Below are 8,531 nucleotides of genomic sequence, written 5' to 3'. Positions count from 1 at the left end.
TATATTTGAGTCTTGTTGGTGGGGGGAGAGGGCATATCCTATGTTGATTTATGACAAGTTCATTGACTAGGCCCCTATAAAATAGGCGTTGCGGACCGAATCACGGAATCCAGACATTAAACCGAAATTCAACAATATTCAAACATTTATTGAACTTAGTAAGAAATCAACTAAATCTATTCAACTTGTTAGAAAACGCATTCATTTGCCCAAGTCAATCATAAGACATGAACAAAATGCATCAGTGATTCGTATTTCCATGAACTTCCTGAAACGGCACAGGAATGCCCCTGTCTGTGTGCATGTGTGCGGTGCGCGCGTATGTCTACACTTTGTGTAGCCGTTAGCGATGATGCTAATGATAACCTTCTTCTGGTAGGGAAGGAATGGCTTTCCCCAAAACCTTCGCAAGTAAATGTTAACTACAAAGTAGCCTATGCCTGCCTGGCAGAATTATACCGTGATCATTTGCATCACTCCAGTGGCCATTTGTTCTACAGCAACACCGCTTAACCAAACAAAGGTCTCTTCCTGGTGCACTCTTGCATTTAAGGGTAACTACACCCCAAAATCTAAATGTCTTACATTTTTCCCAGACCTCACAAATGGTCACCTGATAGGGTTTAAACATTGTTGTGGACATAGAACATCCAATTGTGCTGTTTTGCTATTAAAAGGTGTACTTTTTGAGAGCGAAAACCTGCCAAAACAGGGACAAACGGTCAACGGGGAAATCTAAACGGAGAAAAGGGAACTTGGGAATTAACGGAATCAGGCAAAACATTGAAGGGATTTTATAGTGCCCTAATGGACTACAGACATTGACTGTCTCCTAGACTAAAAACAAAGGCTGCGTGTACTGCCTATATTTTGAGGGAAACGCACTGTCCATTATTTGATTTGATCAGGGCAGGGCAGCACACACAAACTGCATTTAGTCCAATAACAATCCATGATATTATTAGGGTGATAAATAAAAGGCAGTTGCTCCATGACACAAGAGCACGCTCTACATTTACATTTACATTTAAGTCATTTAGCAGACGCTCTTATCCAGAGCGACTTACAGGAGCAATTAGGGTTAAGTGCCTTGCTCAAGGGCACATTTATCGTCATTTAGCAGACGCTCTAGTCCAGAGCGACTCACAAATTGATGCATTCACCCCTATAGCCAGTGGGATAACCACTTTACAATTTTTTTGGGGGGTAGAAGGATTACTTTATCCTATCCCAAGTATTCCTTAAAGAGGTGGGGTTTCAAATGTCTCCGGAAGGTGGTGAGCGACTCCGCTGTGTGTGTGGGGGGGTAGAAGGATTGCTTTATCCTATCCCAGGTATTCCTTAAAGAGGTGGGGTTTCAAATGTCTCCGGAAGGTGGTGAGTGACTCCGCTGTCCTGGCGTCGTGAGGGAGCTTGTTCCACCATTGGGGTGCCAGAGCAGCGAACAGTTTTGACTGGGCTGAGCGGGAACTATAGCTTCCGCAGAGGAAGGGGAGCCAGCAGGCCAGAGGTGGATGAACGCAATGCCCTCGTTTGGGTGTAGGGACTGATCAGAGCCCGAAGGTACAGAGGTGCCGTTCCCTTCGCTGCTCCAAAGGCAAGCACCATGGTCTTGTAACGGATGCGAGCTTCAACTGGAAGCCAGTGGAGTGTGCGGAGGAGGGGGGTGACGTGAGAGAACTTGGGAAGGTTGAACACCAGACGGGCTGCGGCATTCTGGATGAGTTGTAGGGGTTTAATGGCACATGCAGGGGAGGCCAGCCAACAGCGAGTTGCAGTAATCCAGACGGGAGATGACAAGTGCCTGGATTAGGACCTGTGCCGCTTCCTGTGTGAGGCAGGGTCGTACTCTCCGAATGTTGTAGAGCATGAACCTGCAGGAGCGGGTCACCGCCTTGATGTTAGCGGAGAACGACAGGGTGTTGTCCAGGGTCACGCCAAGGCTCTTCGCACTCTGGGAGGAGGACACAACGGAGTTGTCAACCGTGATGGCGAGATCATGGAACGGGCAGTCCTTCCCGGGAGGAAGAGCAGCTCCGTCTTGCCAGGGTTCAGCTTGAGGTGGTGATCCGTCATCCATACTGATATGTCTGCCAGACATGCAGAGATGCGATTCGCCACCTGGTTATCAGAAGGGGAAAGGAGAAGATTAGTTGTGTATCGTCAGCGTAGCAATGATAGGAGAGGCCGTGTGAGGATATGACAGAGCCAAGTGACTTGGTGTATAGGGAGAAAAGGAGAGGGCCTAGAACTGAGCCCTGGGGGACACCAGTGGTGAGAGCACGTGGTGCGGAGACAGCTTCTCGCCACGCCACTTGGTAGGAGCGACCGGTCAGGTAGGACGCAATCCAGGAGTGAGCCGCGCCGGAGATGCCCAGCTCGGAGAGGGTGGAGAGGAGGATCTGATGGTTCACAGTATCAAAGGCAGCAGACAGGTCTAGAAGGACAAGAGCAGAGGAGAGAGAGTTAGCTTTAGCAGTGCGGAGAGCCTCCGTGACACAGAGAAGAGCAGTCTCAGTTGAATGACCAGTCCTGAAACCTGATTGGTTTGGATCAAGAAGGTCATTCTGAGAGAGATAGCAAGAGAGTTGGCTAAAGACGGCACGCTCAATAGTTTTGGAAAGAAAAGAAAGAAGGGATACTGGTCTGTAGTTGTTGACATCAGTGGGGTCGAGTGTTGGTTTTTGAGAAGGGGAGCAACTCTCGCTCTCTTGAAGACGGAAGGGACATGGCCAGCGGTCAAGGATGAGTTGATCAGCGAGGTGAGGTAGGGGAGAAGGTCACCGGAGATGGTCTGGAGAAGAGAGGAGGGGATGGGGTCAAGCGGGCAGGTTGTTGGGCGGCCTGCAGTCACAAGTCGCAGGATTTTATCTGGAGAGAGAGGGGAGAAAGAAGTCAAAGCATAGGGTAGGGCAGTGTGAGCAGGACCAGCAGTGTCATTACACTTAACAAACGAGGATCGGATGTCGTCAACCTTCTTTTTCAAAGTGGTTGACGAAGTCATCCACAGAGAGAGAGGAGGGGGGAGGGAGGATTCAGGAGGGAGGAAAATGTGGCAAAGAGCTTCCCTAGGGTTAGAGGCAGATGCTTGGAATTTAGAGTGGTAGAAGGTGGCCTTAGCAGCAGAAACAGATGAAGAAAATGTAGAGAGGAGGGAGTGAAAAGATGCCAGGTCGGCAGGGAGTTTAGTTTTCTTCCATTTCCGCTCCGCTGCCCGGAGCTCTGTTCTGTGAGCTCGCAATGAGTCATCAAGCCACGGAGCTGGAGGGGGAGGACCGAGCCGGCCGGGAGGATAGGGGACACAGAGAGTCAAAGGATGCAGAAAGGGAGGAGAGGAGGGTTGAGGAGGCAGAATCAGGAGATTGGAGGGAGAAGGATTGAGCAGAGGGAAGAGATGATAGGATGGAAGAGGAGAGAGTAGTGGGAGAGAGAGAGCGAAGGTTGCGGCGGCGCATTACCATCTGTGTAGGGGCAGAGTGAGTAGTGTGGGAGGAGAGCGAGAGAGAAAAGGAAACAAAGTAGTGGTCGGAGACATGGAGGGAGTTGCAGTGAGATTAGTAGAGGAGCAGCATCTAGTGAAGATGAGGTCAAGCGTATTGCCTGCCTTGTGAGTAGGGGGGACGGTGAGAGGGTGAGGTCAAAAGAGGAGAGGAGTGGAAAGAAGGAGGCAGAGAGAAATGAGTCAAATGTGGACATAGGGAGGTTGAAATCCCCCAAAACTGTGAGGTGAGCCATCCTCAGGAAAGGAACTTATCAAGGCGTCAAGCTCATTGATGAACTCTCCAAGGGAACCTGGAGGGCGATAGATGACAAGGATATTAAGCTTAAATGGGCTAGTGACTGTGACAGCATGGAATTCAAATGAGGAGATAGACAGATGGGTTAGGGGGAACAATTGAGAATGTCCACTTGGGAGAGATGAGGATTCCTGTACCACCACCCCCTCTGACCAGATGCTCTCGGGGTATGCGAGAACACATGGTCAGACGAGGAGAGAGCAGTAGGAGTAGCAGTGTTTTCAGTGGTAATCCATGTTTCCGTCAGCGCCAGGAAGTCGAGGGACTGGAGGTTGGCATAGGCTGGGATGAAGTCAGCTTTGTTGGCAGCAGAACGGCAGTTCCAGAGGCTGCCTGAGACCTGGAACTCCAGGTGTGGGGTGCGTGCAGGGACCACCAGGTTAGAGAGGCAGCAGCCACGCGGTGTGGTGCGTTTGTGTAGCCTGTGCAGAGAGGAGAGAACAGGGATAGGCAGAGGCATAGTTGACAGGCTGTAGCAAATGGCTACAAAAATGCAGAGGAGATCGGAATGAAATGAGCTAAGCATCTGGGAGAGGAGAGAGCAGGGCCTCCCTCACCAAAAACTTCTACCTCAGAAACTAAAATTGTTTCACTGAACCACCCGAACAAAAACTCTCCCAACTTCCACCTTTAGAAATCAGAATTGTTGTGAACCACAGCGGTTCAATGTTTAAAGGAATAGACTCAACCCACTTTATTCAGCTAGCTAACTATGACACCATAGCTAACTAGCATGATAGCATCCAATAACAATAACACACAGTTTAGCACCAACACTTGGTCACAACAAACCACCAATAGTGTGTTAACTAGCTAACTAGCATGCTAGCATCCAGTAACACACAGTTTAGCACCAACACTTGGTCACAACAAACCACCAATAGTGAGTTAACACACTAAACAGATCATTCGTGTCTGTGTCAAGTTCCTTTCATGACGCAGCAATGATTAAACGTTGGCTAGCTAGGACAAGTATATTGTATTTAGCTACTACAGTACAGTTAGCTGGTCGTGTTGGGTAGCTAGCAATGGCCACTGTGTTGACTTTGTTTGGAGAACGGCTAGCTAGCTAGCTTCGTGCTACACCCGGCACACAATGGCTACTGTGTTGACTCTGACTCTGTTCGAAAAACGGCTAGTTAGCTCGCTTCGTGCTACAGGCCGAAGACACTGCCAACCTACAGTAACTACCCACAACAACCCACGATGCCTAGCTATGACGCCATAGCTAACTAGCATGCTAGCATCCATTAACACACAGTTTAGCACCAATACTTGGTTACAACAAACTGCCAAGAGTGTGTTAACACACTAAACAGATAATTCATGTCCGTGTCTAGTTCCTTTCATAACGCATAACGCAGCAAAAAATTAAACGTTGGCTAGCAGCACATTAACATTGGAAACAGCTCTCCACCGTTGCTAAACGTTACCAGTAGCTACCCGCTAGCTAGCTAGCCTCGTGCTTCGATACTAACCTACAATAATTACCTACGGAAACCTACAATAACAACAATACTAACCTACAATAACTACAATACCTAACTACAACTAACTACCTACCTACGATCTAATACATGGTTTTTAAGCTTTACTCAACACCATATGAGAAGCTTACCTCCTGCTAGAGAAAAACACAACCTCTCCCGATGGCTCTCTCACATCGGGCTCTACTGGGACAAAAGCTTACAGCACCTGGTATTCCCAGGCGGTCTCCCATCCAAGTACTAACCAGGCCCGACCCTGCTTAGCTTCCGAGATCGGACGAGATCGGGCATATTCAGGCTGGTATTGCCGTAAGCGAGGAACAACTCTTGGTACACTATATAAAGTCAATGTGTCACTCACTCTGAAAGGGACACAGAAACGTATCCACTTTGTGACACAAACTGAAGAAGCTCAACCCTTGCTTACATTTCCAATACATATATATATATATATATATATATATATATATATATATATTTTGAGTCTTGTTGGGGGAAGAGGGCATATCCTATGTTGATTTATGACAAGTTCATTGACTAGGGCCCTATAAAATAGGCGTTGCGGACCGAATCACGGAATCCAGACATTAAACCGAAATGCAACAATATTCAAACATTTATTGAACTTAGTAAGAAATCAACTAAATCTATTCAACTTGTTAGAAAAACGCATTCATTTGCCCAAGTCAATCATAAGACATGAACAAAATGCATCAGTGATTCGTATTTCCATGAACTTTCTGAAACGGAACAGGAATGCCCTGTCTGTGTGCATGTGTGCGGTGCGCGCGTATATCTACACTTTGTGTAGCCGTTAGCGATGATGCTAATGATAACCTTCTTCTGGTAGGGAAGGAATGGCTTTCCCCAAAACCTTCGCAAGTAAATGTTCACTACAAAGTAACCTATGCCTGCCTGGCAGAATTATACCGTGATCATTTGCATCACTCCAGTGGCCATTTGTTCTACAGCAACACCGCTTAACCAAACAAAGGTCTCTTCCTGGTGCACGCTTGCATTTAAGGGTAACTACACCCCAAAATCTAAATGTCTTACATTTTTCCCAGACCTCACAAATGGTCACCTGATAGGGTTTAAACATTGTTGTGGACATAGAACATCCAATTGTGCTGTTTTGCTATTAAAAGGTGTACTTTTGAGAGCGAAAACCTGCCAAAACAGGGACAAACGGTCAACGGGGAAATCTAAACGGAGAAAAGGGAACTTGGGAATTAACGGAATCAGGCAAAACATTGAAGGGATTTTATAGTGCCCTAATGGACTACAGACATTGACTGTCTCCTAGACTAAAAACAAAGGCTGCATGTACTGCCTATATTTTGAGGGAAACGCACTGTCCATTATTTGATTTGATCAGGGCAGGGCAGCACACAAACTGCATTTAGTCCAATAACAATCCATGATATTATTAGGGTGATAAATAATAGGCAGTTGCTCCATGACACAAGAGCACGCTCTACTGGGACAAAAAGCTTACAGCACCTGGTATTCCCAGGCGGTCTCCCATCCAAGTACTAACCAGGCCCGACCATGCTTAGCTTCCGAGATCGGACGAGATCGGGCGTATTCAGGCTGGTATGGCCGTAAGGGAGGGAACAACTCTTGGTACACTATATAAAGTCAATGTGTCACTCACTCTGAAAGGGACACAGAAACGTATCCACTTTGTGACACAAACTGAAGAAGCTCAACCCTTGCTTACATTTCCAATATATATATATATATTTGAGTCTTGTTGGGGGAGAGGGCATATCCTATGTTGATTTATGACAAGTTCATTGACTAGGGCCCTATAAAATAGGCGTTGCGGACCGAATCACGGAATCCAGACATTAAACCGAAATTCAACAATATTCAAACATTTATTGAACTTAGTAAGAAATCAACTAAATCTATTCAACTTGTTAGAAAACGCATTAATTTGCCCAAGTCAATCATAAGACATGAACAAAATGCATCAGTGATTCGTATTTCCATGAACTTCCTGGCACGGCACAGGAATGCCCCTGTCTGTGTGCATGTGTGCGGTGCGCGCGTATGTCTACACTTTGTGTAGCCGTTAGCGATGATGCTAATGATAACCTTCTTCTGGTAGGGAAGGAATGGCTTTCCCAAAACCTTCGCAAGTAAATGTTAACTACAAAGTAGCCTATGCCTGCCTGGCAGAATTATACCGTGATCATTTGCATCACTCCAGTGGCCATTTGTTCTACAGCAACACTGCTTAACCAAACAAAGGTCTCTTCCTGGTGCACGCTTGCATTTAAGGGTAACTACACCCCAAAATCTAAATGTCTTACATTTTTCCCAGACCTCACAAATGGTCACCTGATAGGGTTTAAACATAGTTGTGGACATAGAATATCCAATTGTGCTGTTTTGCTATTAAAAGGTGTACTTTTGAGAGCGAAAACCTGCCAAAACAGGGACAAACGGTCAACGGGAAATCTAAACGGAGAAAAGGGAACTTGGGAATTAACGGAATCAGGCAAAACATTGAAGGGATTTTATAGTGCCCTAATGGACTACAGACATTGACTGTCTCCTAGACTAAAAACAAAGGCTGCATGACTGCCTATATTTTGAGGGAAACGCACTGTCCATTATTTGATTTGATCAGGGCAGGGCAGCACACACAAACTGCATTTAGTCCAATAACAATCCATGATATTATTAGGGTGATAAATATAAGGCAGTTGCTCCATGACAGAAGAGCACGCTCTACTGGGACAAAAAGCTTACAGCACCTGGTATTCCCAGGCGGTCTCCCATCCAAGTACTAACCAGGCCCGACCATGCTTAGCTTCCGAGATCGGACGAGATCGGGCGTATTCAGGCTGGTATGGCCGTAAGCGAGGGAACAACTCTTGGTACACTATATAAAGTCAATGTGTCACTCACTCTGAAAGGGACACAGAAACGTATCCACTTTGTGACACAAACTGAAGAAGCTCAACCCTTGCTTACATTTCCAATATATATATATACAGGTAAAAGTCAGTAAATTAGAATATTTTGAAAAACTTGATTTATTTCAGTAATTGCATTCAAAAGGTGTAACTTGTACATTATATTTATTCATTGCACACAGACTGATGCATTCAAATGTTTATTTCATTTAATTTTGATGATTTGAAGTGGCAACAAATGAAAATCCAAAATTCCGTGTGTCACAAAATTAGAATATTACTTAAGGCTAATACAAAAAAGGGATTTTTTAGAAATG

The 8,531-nt window shown here is 46.0% G+C and overlaps 3 non-coding genes across 3 annotated transcripts; all 3 read right to left on the bottom strand.

The window, feature by feature from the left end:
* Window positions 1-5,480: 5,480 nt before the first annotated feature.
* Window positions 5,481-5,599, bottom strand: LOC123490883. The gene has a single exon (XR_006661084.1). It is a non-coding gene; the product is annotated as a 5S ribosomal RNA (ribosomal RNA).
* Window positions 5,600-6,775: 1,176 nt separating this feature from the next.
* Window positions 6,776-6,894, bottom strand: LOC123490885. The gene has a single exon (XR_006661086.1). It is a non-coding gene; the product is annotated as a 5S ribosomal RNA (ribosomal RNA).
* Window positions 6,895-8,040: 1,146 nt separating this feature from the next.
* LOC123490881 lies at window positions 8,041-8,159 on the bottom strand. The gene has a single exon (XR_006661083.1). It is a non-coding gene; the product is annotated as a 5S ribosomal RNA (ribosomal RNA).
* Between the last annotated feature and the right edge of the window lie 372 nt (window positions 8,160-8,531).

This window comes from Coregonus clupeaformis, unplaced genomic scaffold, assembly GCF_020615455.1.
Source record: "Coregonus clupeaformis isolate EN_2021a unplaced genomic scaffold, ASM2061545v1 scaf5319, whole genome shotgun sequence".
Taxonomy (NCBI): domain Eukaryota; kingdom Metazoa; phylum Chordata; class Actinopteri; order Salmoniformes; family Salmonidae; genus Coregonus; species Coregonus clupeaformis.
This window is presented reverse-complemented; position numbering and strand designations above follow the sequence as displayed.